The following is a 13,387-nucleotide window of genomic DNA, read 5'->3' as shown; positions in this document are numbered from 1 at the left end:
TTTTTAAAAAAAGCTTTCAACAGAGGAGCTGAAAGAAATCTGGGTGTCTCTGAGAATGTCTATTGGTTGTTAGAGCTGCATAACAAAATACCATCGGTTGTATAGCTTAAACAACAGAAATTTAAGTTTCTCACGTTATGGAAACTGGACATCCAGATCAAAGTATTGGCCAGTTTGGCTTCTCCTGAGCTTCTTGGCTTGCTGATGGCCACCTTCTTTCTGTGTTCTCACAGTGTTTTTCTCTGTGCACGCACATCCTTGGTGTATCTTTCTTCTTTAAGCCCCACCTAACAGTATCCATTGAATTTAGTCATCTTTTTGAAGGTCCTGTCTTCAAATACAATCACATAGATTAGAGCGCAACCATTTATGACCTCATATAACTTCAGTTACCTCTCTAAAGCTCTGCCTGGATGACTCAGTTGGTTAAGCCTCTGCCTTTGGCGCAGGTCATGAATCCCAGTCCCTGGGATTGGTCTCCCTGCTCAGCGAGGAGCCTGCTTCTCTTCTCCCTCTGCTCATGCTCTCTCTCTCTCTACCTCTCAAAGAAATAAAAAATTTTAAAGAAATAATTGTATCAGACCCTAGCCAAACGGATAGGAGGATGGGAAGAGGAACTAAGAGGGGAAACCAGGATGAGAGAGTGACATTCCAAGACATTCAGTATATTTGTATATCCAAAATAACATTACCAATAGTTGCTTACAGAGATCCCATAAATGTGACCTTTCCTAAAGTAGTTCTTATCTGCAAGAGGAATCTATCTCACCTATATTGGAGGATAAAATGAACAGTGAAAAGGACAGGGCTTTGAGCACATTAACTTGAATTCAAATCTCAACCCTCCTAATGACTAACTCTGTGATCTCTAATTGATTTCACCTCTTGAACTTCAGATCCCTTAGGCTCTGAGGAAGATAATTAAAATATTTACTTCCCTGGACTGTTGTGAGGCTTAGAAATTAGCTACAAAGGGCTCCTAGTTGGTGCTGCACTGGCTTCATTTCATTGTGTTGTGGGAAGAGGAATAATTGTTCTCTCTCCAAATGTAGTATCTTACATGTATTAAGGGATTCTTTCAATTATGAGAATAATATTACTATCCAGTTTTATAATTATTTCACAAGCATTATCTCCCCAGATCAACGCAGTGGAAGTTGTAGAAAAGAAAGAAAAGAAGGTGTATTTTTAAAGTACATTGCCATAGAAAAGCATCAGAAGCAATTGTCACCAGATAACAATGAGTTTTGCTTTTTACGCTGTCCACATCTGTATTATCTGAATTATTTGAAGAGATACATTTTCTTATTACTTGCACATGTTCCCTCAGCTTGCTAGATCAGAGTTTTTTGAAACCTAAGGTCGGAGCACTGAATTGAATAAGATTTTGTCTTAGAGCAAAGTAAAGAGCAAATCTTCTTCCTTGATCCTCTAATCACTGACTCTGTGATCATGCAACAGTCAGTACCGAGCTTTGTCATCATGACAGCTCATTTCAGCCATTAAGCTGAGTCACAATGACTACCTGGGAAAGAGATCCTGGTTGACCTGGAGTGGCTACATCTTTTTTATTATTTATTTATTTATTTGAGAGAGACAGAGCTCATGGGAAAGACAGAGAGGAGAGAGAGAGAGAGAAAGAGCATGAGAAGCTGGGAGGGGCAGAAGGAGAGGGGGAAGCAGGCTCCCCGATAAGCAGGGAGCCCGATGCGGGACTCAACACAGGGCTCCATCCCAGGACACTACTCAGGAAACCAGACTCTTCTACTGCCATCTGTAGTGAAAGGCTTTCTTCATGGTCACAGAATGTTCATTGTACCACCGGGCAGCATCTCCACATTCCAGGCAGGAAGAAAGACAAAGGACAGAAGAGGCATGTGTAGGGGTGCCCAACTGTGGTTCAGTTGGTAGAGTCAGCGGGGCAAGGAAATGTTGCCATTGGATGTCATCATGTGGGCCAAATATCTCAGATTAAAAAGAGAGACATAGGTTGTCTTGTGTCCATGGAGCTGGACTGTGGCAAAACTTTCTGTCTCCCTGCTAAGAAGAGAGGGGTCATGGTTTTTCACTGTTTGTATAGGATTTTGGACCTCAGGGCCAGAGGATTGAGGTTACAGACTCATAACTTATGGTGTATTATCACCACTGGTCTGCCAAAAATTCTCTGTCAATAATTTGTATGCTTTTTTTTTTTTAAAAAAAAGGCCCCATTCCCTACTCTTCTCCTCCTACTACTATAGGAACTGTGGTGATGTGTTTAATGTATTGTTTGTCTTTTTTGCAAATGTTCTTGCACAATGTGCACTGGGGCTTATTTATTTATTTATTTATTTATTTATTTATTTATTTATTTATTTGAAAGCAAGGGAGAGACAGACAGCATGAGCAGGGGTAAGGGGCAGAGAGAGAAGCAGGATCCCAGGTTCCCAGCTGAGCAGGGAGCCCGAAGAGGGACTCCATCCCAGGACACCCGGATTATGACCTGAGCCAACGGCAGACACTTAACCAGCTGAGCCACCCAGGTACCCCTGGATTCAAAGACGTTTTAAATCTGTTTTACGTTCTCATGATCATAGAGCAAACTCTGACTCAAAGCTTCTTTAGTTTGCTTTAAATCAAAAGAATTTTGGGTGAAGGCAAACTATTTTTACAGTGTTGTTGCTATTCAAGTCAAAGTTATTGGTGATATAGAACTCATGAATTATACAGTAACTATTTGGTTTTTTCTTGTTATAACATTAAAAAATGATACAAGTAGGTGTAGTACTTTTGTGACTAGGCATTTGTGGAGTGGAAGGAAGGTAAATTTACATTGGGAGTCACCCTGTAGTTCTGCTCAAGTTCAGGAGACAGGATTCTCTCTAAAGCAGCCTCTCCGACTTGGGAATTTACTGTGGGGGAAAAAAAAACTCATTTTAGGGGAACGAATAAGGAATTCCTTGGTTATTATTTAGTTAACCTTAACCAAAAGTTGTTTTTTTTTAACGTGCCTTCATATGCTTCTTTTAAATTGCTTCATTTGTATCACAGGATGATACATGTTTATGGACCTCTTTATGTACATGTTGTATATAATCGCAAACATGATGTACATGTTTATGTGCCAAAAACCAGAATTGTGACATAGTGTACTTGAAAACAACTTCCAACCTCAAAGGACTATATAAGTAAGGGTTATAATTATTAATATAGGGACCAAAGTGCACTGTGTTAAGAACAAGCAATTGAAAACACTAACGTTCAAGGAGAGACAGGAGCAACTCTATTTGATTTTCTTCATTTGCCTTCCAGATCCACTCTCCATGCTGTTTTCACAAATCCTGCCCCCTTCCCTCAAACTTCCGCTTGATTTTGGTGGGTCTGGTGTTGATTCTTCCTGTCAAATTACTTTGGATTGGCGTTGTTTAAAAGCACAGCTCCTTCAGGCAGCCTCTGGGCACACCTCTGTCCTCTGACCTCTTCCGGCTCAAGTAGGAGGGCGTCTCCCCTGTCACCGTTGGTTTCCCTTTCCCTTGCATACTTCCCTTTGGTGGGTGGCCCTCTGTTTCCTGCTAGGAGACTGCTCAGTCTAAATAACATATGTAATTATTGTTTTATAAGAACCACAGATATGAAAGTTCATGGACTCTGAAAGAGAAAATAAGTTTCAAAGGAATTTTAGACAAATGGTGTAAATTAATAAAAATTGTAAAAAGGACACACGCACTCCCAAAAATTGTTAAAAGGACACACATATGGATGCAAATGACACCTTGTCCTGTCACTGCTGCAGGTAAGTATGGATATCATATCTCTCAGTCATGTAGAGAAAACTTCAGTCTGAAATGTGAAAAAGAAAAACAGGGTCATCACCCTACATGCTTCCCCCCACCTGCATTATTCTAGTCCCCAAAATGAATGAAACTTGAATTTTTCCTGTAAGTCAGTTACTTACTAACATAATTCTATCCATGACATTTTCAGTACTGAACTTTTGTGGATATGCAACATTTGTGGCTATCGTCATCATGTGAGAAAGTATGTTTTTCTACTAAGAACTTGGAATGCCGGCAATTTTGTGATTTTCTTTTCTTTTAAATACATGTTGTATTTTAAACTTAATGAGCCAGTCCTTTTAACGTCTGTACTTTTTCTAGGGATGCCTGGGTAGCTCAGTCGGCTAAGTGGCTGCTTTCGGCTCAGGTCATGATCCCAGTGTCCTGAGATCGAGTCACACATTGGACTCCCTGCACAGCGGAGAGCCTGCTTCTCCCTCTGCCTCTGCCTGACACTCTGCCTGCCTGTGTGCTCTCTCTCTGACAAATAAATAAAAATAAAAATAAATCTTTAAAGTCTGTACTTTCTCTAAACATCTTCATTGGAAAGAAATTGGTTTCCTTTCTTTTGATTCTGAATCTCCCTTATACAGCAAGAACTCAAAAATCCTGTGTTTTAAAAAAAATGGAAAAAATAAAAGGGAAAAAATTGTAGGCATAAATTTAGAAAGGAATAGAAAGCTTTGCTAAATATTTGAGGGAATTAGAAAGATGATGCTTATCTCTTTTTTTTTTAATTTTATTTTTAAGTAATCTCTAGAACCAATATGGGCCTTGAACTCATATCCCTGAGATTAAGAGTTGCACACTCCAGCCAGCCAGGCACTTTAAATTAGTGATTCTCAAGCTTTGGTGTCTATTTGGTGTGGGCTTATTAAAAATAAACATCATGTTGGGGCACCTGGATGACTCAGTTTGTTAAGTGGCTGACTCTTGATCTCAGCTCAGGTCCCCAACCCAGGGTAGTGAGTTCAGTTGCTGCGTTGGGCTCCATGCTGGGGGTGGAGCCTACTTTAAAAACAAACAAACAAACAAACAAACATCATGCCTCTTTCAGACCTTAGGAAGTCAGAGTCTCCAGTGATCTAAATCATTACAGACACTCTACCATTCTGTACTATCATAAAATTCCATTTTCTCACTTGTGAAATGGGGATAACCTCATAGAGTTGTGAAGATGAAGTGACATAGTGAATATTAAGCACTAAAGACAAATGTATATTAAGCACTACGTAGAACTGTTCCTAATGCACAGTAAGCACTACGTGAGTGTGACTACTATTATTTTTGTCAGGAGACAATTCTCCTTGTTTCTTCGTGCTTGCGAGCAGGGGCACCGACCATTTGTGTTCTGGACTATTTTCTCCAGGTATTTGTATGCCAGACAGCCTGGGAAGACATAATGTCTCCCTCCAGATCAGAGGATAGGTTTGTTTTCTGTCTAGTGTAATGTCTCCCCTTGGTGCGAGTGTCTACCATAAAAGATTCGGGTGCCCTAAGTTCAGAGTTCCTCAGCTGGGATGCAAATCTACTTCATCACAGCACTCACCTGGGCCCCCCTGTGTTACCCACGGTGGGCTGGGGGTGCAGGTGGAGAGCCAACATGGACATGAACGTGGTGCTGCTTGCTGTGCCGTGAGAGATAAAGTCCCATGTCTCTGACCCAGGAGTCTGTGCTTTCTGCCGGCATCTGTGAAACTGTGCCAGGCTAACTGGCTAGTTTGAAAAGGAAGGTAAAAATCTCTGTCCCTTCATAGTTCTTGACAATTATAAAGTATAAAAACATGCAGTCCTGTATAAAGAAGCACAATTTGGCAACCAAAAGTGATTAAGAAGGAATTTCATTTTTCACTCCTATCGCTGAATGCATATTTAAGGGATTCAATTCATAATTATCTTATTGCACAATGACGGCACCATCTAGCTTCTCCCACATACACATATGATCCCCATCTTTCTCCTGATTTGAAGGATACTATTAATGATCCATGAAATCTAAATGTATCTGGCCATTATCCAAAACCACTGATCAGTGGCCAAGTGATAGAGTTGCAGAGTGTTTTAAGAAAATTGGCATCTCTGAACACCCTCCAGTATCTCAACTCACCCCTTGCTCAGCATGCTAGCATGTGATGTGCAATTCCCAGCATCTTACTCCCAAACACCAAACAAAATAGAATTTTGTTTCTGTCACTTCCTCAGTCCACTCAGTACCACTGACATCCTGGTGGCTGACCTATTTCTAAAAGAAACACAGGCCACCAAGAAGGTCATCTAGGAGACTCCATTTTCATAACCTATAGATCTTTTATTGATGTGCTTTTCTTTCCCTGTTTCTGACTTGCTGGCCTTTCATTACTATTATCATAGTGGGTATGAATTTTAGTTCAATCTAGTTCATATAAGATTTCAAGGTACTTCATTATAATTACTGCCTGGCAAATGCCTCCAGTTTCCTTGCTTCTCTCTTCCTTTATCAATCACCTTGGCATAAAACTAACCCTGAATAAAACCAACTACTGTCTTTTCCATGCATTCTCATGAGAGCTGAACATTACTGGAGAAATTCGCACAAGCAGACTGACTGGTTTTACTTGAATGATCACAAACAACATGTTGGCACACTCAACCCCACCCAGAAATCCCAGTCATTCTCCAATGAATGGGCTTTTTCACACAGTGTGATAACAGTTTTACACTTTTACTTCTGTCTCAAACCTCAGCTCTCAAGAGATAATCTTACCCTAGGCTTCACTGAGAAAATAAAAACCATTAGAACAGAGACCTTGTCTTTTCATGGTCAAAGTTACAAACTTCTCTGCATCTGTAGCCATCTTCTCTTTTCTTCCTCTGATGATGGGGGAAGCTCTCTCCTCCTCCTAAAGGTGAATGAACATAGACTGTATCTCTTCTAAATTTCCTAAGCTACTTGGGTTATTTTCTCCTGCATAATCAACCTCTTCTGTATCAATTAGAATGCTTTCCATAACAAAAAGACAAAAACCTCTGGTAGACAAAAGGCTCTCAAATTTTTATTCCCGGGACACACTCAGGAGCCAGACAGATCTGAGTGGGTATTATGCTAATTAGTAGATTCATATGTCCTTAAATTTCCCATGTAAAACCTTATCATAGTGATTATTTCTGAAATAACTCTTCACCTAATTTCACACATTATTTAGACAAAAAGTAAATAGATTCACTTTTGCATATTGGAGATATTTCTTTTTTTTAATTAAAAAATTTTTAAAAGATTTTATTTATTTATTTGACAGAGAGAGATCACAAGTAGGCAGAGGCAGGCAGAGAGAGAGAGGAGGAAGCAGGCTCCCCGCTGAGCAGAAAGCCCGATGCGGGGCTCAATCCCAGGACCCTGGGATCATGACCTGAGCCGAAGGCAGCGGCTTTAACTCACTGAGCCACCCAGACGCCCCTGGAGATATTTCTTTACAAATGTTTTTCCTCCTTTTAAAAACAGAGCCAAATGCCAGTGTTTAAATTAAATGATTGCTGCAAAATCCTTGTAACTATCATCCCATTATGGAGCATCCCATTATGGAGCACCCATTATGGAGTGGGCATTGGAGTTATGTTTAGCTTTTCCCTTCTGTCTATGCAACCAATCAGGTTTATTTTCCCTACTTAGACCCTTGGTTTTAAAAGTGCTTCATTCAAGAATTCTGAGGGAAGGCTGAGAAAAATTGAAGCCATTGTAAATTGTGGAATTTAGCCATCACACATCTCTAACAGACTGTGCAGGAATGGGTAGCACCCTCTGGTGGACAGTTTGGAACTGGCATAGTCTCTTTCCAGCTCATTGGAACCAGTCAAAGGTAGAGGGCCAGGATGAGTTCTCTCCAGAATTTCTGCTCAACAAGATTTTATCTGTGGCTCTCTGGTGGTCAACAAATAAAAAATTGGCTTCTGTCTACCTGATGACCAAGTGGGTCCAGGAGATAAACACAGTAGGAATGGGGTATGTGAGTTGTGGGAGTTGTGTGATTTTTCTTCTTGTCTTAAATAAGAATGCCAGATGATGGAAGACTTGCAAAATGAATTTCTCCACAGACGTGACTGAGTGGGCTGAACAGTTAAAAGGAAAATGGATGTGAGAAACAACAAGAACTAATACAGTCAGAAACGTCCCTTTAAGTGGATGGCTGAAAGAAGTGATAGGGAAGAAACAGATATCACCTCTTTCTAAAAAAAAGGCATATATCAGAAAGCAGAAGAGAGGTTATATTCATAGAATTCTGGAAAATTCAAAAATGAGTTTGGCAGGGTGCCTGGGTGGCTCAGTCAGTTAAGGGTCTAACTCTTGATTTTGGCTCAGGTCATGTTCTCAGTGTTGTGAGGTTGAGTCCCAGGTCAGACTCTGTGTTGGGCATGTAGCCTGTTTTAAGATTCTCTCTCCCTCTCCCTCTGTTAAAATGAGTTTGGCAATGAAATTTGTAGTGTTTTTTATTTTTAGAATTTTTTTTTAGGTTTTATTTATTTATTTGACAGGGAGAGATCACAAATAGATAGAAAGGCAGGCAGAGAGAGAGAGAGAGAGGGAAGCAGGCTCCTTGTTGAGCAGAGAGCCCGATGCGGGACTCGATCCCAGGACCCTGGGATCATGACCTGAGCTGAAGGCAGAGGCTTTAACCTACTGAACCTCCCAGGTGCCCCTGGAATGGTTGTTTTTCAACCATTTATTGATTTGTGGATATGTAGGTGTAATTTTTGTTTACATAATTTAAATCAAATTTGAACCAAGCACGTCAATGTAGGTATGAAAAAGTATGCTCAGTTTGATTGGAAAGACCTTTTAAAAGTCTTATAGTCAGAAATTATAATGAGGTTTTCTCTCATTTCAGGTAAATGGACATTGAAGATACATCCTTTTCTTTTTGGAAATTTATCAACATTTCCTTTATTTTTAAATCATGGTAAATTGTTGTGACTGCTCTATGTATTTGAAAAGAACATATGTTCTGTTTGTTGGATACAAAGTTCTGTAACAATTTATTTTTATTAACATATATTATTTGTTTCAGGGTACACATCTGTGATTCATCAGTCTTGCACATTTCACAGCACTCAGCATAGCACATACCCTCCCCAATGTCCATCACCCAGCCACCCCATCCCTCCCACGCTCCTCCATTCCAGCAACCCTCAGTTTGTCTCCTGAGATTAAGTCTCTTATGGTTTTGCTTCCTCTCTGGTTTCATCTTATTTCCTTTTTTCCTCTCTTCCCCTATGATCCTCTGCCTTGTTTCTCAAATTCCACATGTCAGTGAGATCATATGATAATTGTCTTTCTCTGATTGAATTATTTCGCTTAGCATAATACCCTCTAGTTCCATCCACATCATTGGCAAGATGATGTGGCAAATGGCAAGATTTCCTTTTTTGATGGCTGTGTGTGTGTGTGTGTGCACGCGCGCGCACACACACACACACACATATATAAATCACATATACCACAGCTTCTTTATCCATTCATCTGTCGATGAACAGCTAGGCTCTTTCCATAGTTTGGCTATTGTGGGTGCATGTGCGCCTTCAGATCACTACATTTGTATCTTTGGGGTCAATTGTTGGGTCATAGGGTAGCTCTATTTTCAAGTTCTTGAGGAACCTTCATTCTGTTTTCCAGAGTGGCTGTACCAGTTTGCATTCCTACCAACACTGTAGGACAGTTCCACCTTCTCCACATCCTTGCCAACATCTGCCGTTTCCTTGTACATACATGCTAGGACTTGTGGTCAGACTGATCAGTAGTCATCCAGCATGGTGGTACAAATGTCAGCTATCTGGGAGTATGAATTATGATACCCCACTGCTCTAGTTGGACAGTGTAGATCTACTAGGCTAAAATCCATGGTTGTAGTAGTTTCTTATTTTTACTGTTTCACCATTGGATATATAGAAAAAGCCAATCAACTCCAAATTATTTTACCCAGATTATTCAACTTGTTCATCCGTTGGAAAATATTTATTGAACGCTAGTTACATAAAGACACTATTAGAATACAAAGAATTACAAGGCATGGCCTTAGTGGGGTTTTTATAAACTTTTTTTCATAGAAGCTTTGCGCAGTGGCAGTATCGTAGCCAATGAGGTTTATCCGAGGCGCGATTATTGCTAATTGAAACTTTTTTTCATAGCAGTTTTCGGTTCACAGCAAGACTGAGGGGAAGGTACAGAGATTTCCCATATGCCCCCTCCCCCACACATGTACAACTTTCCCTATTATCAATATACACCACCAGAGTGGTAGGCACATTGCTATAATTAATGAACAAACACTGACACATCATACTCACTCCAAATCTATAGTTTATATTAGTGTTGATTCTTGGTGTTATATGTTTTGTTTGGACAAATGTATAATGACATGGATCTGTCAATATAGTGTCATACAAAGTACGTTTACTGCCTTAAACATTCTCTGTGTTCTGCCTTTTCATCCCTCACTCTAACCCCTGGCAACCACTGATCTTTTTACTGTCTCCACAGTTTTGCCTTTTCCAGAATATTATATAGTTGGAGTCATACAGTATGCAGCCTTTTCAGATTAGTTTTTTCACTTATGATATGCATTTAAGCTTCTTCTATATCTCTTAATGGCTTGGAAGATCATTTCTTTGTAGTGCTAATACTCCATTGTCTAGAGATACCACAATTTATCCATTTACCTGTTGAAGGACAGCTTGGTCCTTCCAGGTTTTGTCAACTATGAATAAAGCTAATATAAACATCTATGTGCAGGTTTTTGTGTAGACATAAATTTTTAACTCCTTTGGGTAAAGGACAAATTGCACAAGGAGTGCAATTACTGGATTATATGGTAAGACACTGTTTCGTTTTTTAATTTTTTTTTTTTTTTGGAAGCAATCTCCATAAACTAACATGGGGCATGAACTCTCCATCCTGAGATCAAGAGTTGCATACCCTACCAACTGAGCCAGCCAGGTGCCCCAGAATATGTTAAGTTTTATAAGAAAATGCCAAACATCTTCCAAAATGACAGTACCATTTTACATTTCCACTAGCAATGAATGAGAGCCCCTATTTCTCCACATCTCTGTTAACATTTGGTATTGGCAGTTTTCTAAATTTTGGCCATTCTAGTAGGTATGCAGTGATAGGTCATTGTTTTAATTTGCATTTCCTTGAAGACATATGATGTGAAGCATCTTTTGATATGCTAATTTTCCATCTATATACCTTCTTTGGTGGGGTGTCAAGATCCTTGGTCCATATTTTATCTTTTTAAAAAAGATTTTATTTATTTATTTGGGAAAGAGCATGAGCAGGGAGAAGGGCATAGGGAGAGGGAGAAGCCAACTCCCCACTGAGCAGGGAGCCCGAATTGTGGTTCAATCCTAGGACCCTGGGATCATGACTTGAGCCCAAGGCAAAATACTTAACCGACTGAACCACCCAGGTGCCCCTTTGGCCCACTTTTTAATAATGTTATTTGTTTTCTCACTGTTGAGTTTCAAGATTTCTTTGTATATATTGGATAACAGTCCTTGATCAGATGTATCTTTCACAAATATTTCTCTCAGTTTGTAGCTTGTCTTTCCCTTCTTTTGGCCTTGTTTTTCACAGAACATAAGTATGTTTTCTTTTTTTTAAAGATTTTATTTATTTGAGAAAGAGCGAGAGTGCGAGAGCACAAGCAGGGGGAGCAGCAGAGGGAGAGGGAGAAGCAGGCTCCCCGCCGAGCAGAAAGCCCAGTTTCAGGGCTCTGTCCCAGGACCCTGGGATCATGACCTGAGACGAGGCAGATGCTTAACGGCTAGAGCCACCCAGGTGCCCCTCTTACTTGGACTCTTAAAACTGTCTCATAATGGTAGTCCTGAAATCTCCCAGCTCATTCTCTTAGTAGAGTAATTGTTCTGATGTGCATATTTGAAGGTGTCACTTTACTACTTAAATTTTCACACTGGCTTTCCATTGCTCTTAGGATAAAGAGCAACTTCTTCAACATGGAAGAAAATGACCTCTCACAATTTAGCTTCTTCCAATTTCATGCCCTGCACTCCTAATCCCCACTCCCAGGCATATGGACCGTCTTTTATTTCTTGAAAAACTTCACGTTCTTTTCTTGCCTCTGCCTCTTTTCCCTTCTTGGTATTTACTTCACAACTCTCTTACTCCAAAACTCCCTCATACCCTTCAAGTCATCTTCTGTTTGTCGTTTGAGTCAGTTTACATGTCCTGGAATTGATTCTAACGATTGACCCTGACTCTAGTAATTTCAGCTTGGTGACTCTCTTATGTGTTTGCATTAATTCTCTCGCTCTCCTGTCTGTATCTATATATGTATGCTATATGTCATATATGTCTCTTCCTTGTTTCATTTTCTTAATAGAATTGATTATATCTTAAAGTTTATTATTTGCTTGTTTATTGTCTGTCATCCTGCACTAAAATATATGTTCCCTGAGATCAACAATCTTGTCTACCAGGGCGCCTGGGTGGCTCATTTGGTTAAGCGTCTGCCTTCGGCTCCCTCCCACCCAGGGCTCTGGTATGAATCCCCACATCTGGCTCCCTGCTCAGCAGCCAGGGGAGGGGGTCTGCTTCTTCCTCTCCCTCTGCCTGCTCTTCTGCCTGTTTATGCTGTCAAATAAATGGATAAATAAAACCGTAAAAAAAAAATCTTATCTGCCTTACTCTTACCACTATGTCCTCAGAGCCTCCAACAGTGCCTAGCTCATATTAGAGACTTCAACAAATACGTACTGACTGAATGGTAGAAGCACATTTTTGAGGCAAAATTCTTCGTAAAGTTGTAGAGTTTCGTGCAATATGTGGAACATAATTATACCAAGAAATTATTTGTTTTTGTCAGAAATTAAAATTTAAGTGACCTGTGTTTGTTCTGGCAAACTTATACCCTTGACACATTTAGCAATATCTGGAGGCATTTTTGACTGTCAACTGGCATGGTGGTACTACTGGTACCTAGTGTGTAGAGGAATGCTGCTAACCACCTTACAATGCATAATACAGCTCTTATTTGGAAAAAAAAAAATTATAAGGTCCAAAATGTTAACGGCGTGGAGGTTGAGAGAGAACCTTCACATCTGAACTAGATGGTCATGAAATTTACTGGTTCCTAGAAGGCAGAGTCAGCACCTAGAGCCTCTAAATTCACCTTCCTTTTGGAAAGACGGCATGGGGTTAGTGAAAGGAAGGCGTCCGGCATGGGGACTCGGCTTTAAAATTCTGTGCACACATCTTCTTCACATGGATAACCAGACGGCAAGAGAGCCAGACTATCAATTGCCGCAGGTGAAGTAATTTTGAAATGATCGCGTGTGAAGTCCACGGTGGAAGGTAACGCGCTCTGCACACATTGGTTACATGTGCCTCAGACTACGAGACATCCTTTAATTCCGGTGCGAGCAAACCCTCCCGCCGCTGGAGCTAGGAAGGCAGTGACACACCGGAAGCCGCAGAGCAACTGAAGCGTCCTTCTCCCCTAGCAACGGTCGTGAAGGAAGTGGTTGGTGCAGTCGCAGCCTGTGCGCCTGCGCGAAGGCGTCGCCTGCTGACGTGGAGCTAG

At 40.5% G+C, this 13,387-nt stretch overlaps 1 pseudogene; it reads left to right on the top strand.

Annotated features, from left to right (window-relative positions):
• The first annotated feature begins 9,891 nt into the window (after positions 1-9,891).
• On the top strand, positions 9,892-9,975 carry LOC123953611 (annotated as a pseudogene).
• The last annotated feature ends 3,412 nt before the right edge of the window (positions 9,976-13,387 follow it).

Source organism: Meles meles, chromosome 11 (genome assembly GCF_922984935.1).
Source record: "Meles meles chromosome 11, mMelMel3.1 paternal haplotype, whole genome shotgun sequence".
Classification (NCBI taxonomy): Eukaryota; Metazoa; Chordata; class Mammalia; order Carnivora; family Mustelidae; genus Meles; species Meles meles.
The sequence above is the reverse complement of the archived record's forward strand: the minus strand, read 5'-3'. Positions and strand labels throughout refer to the sequence as shown.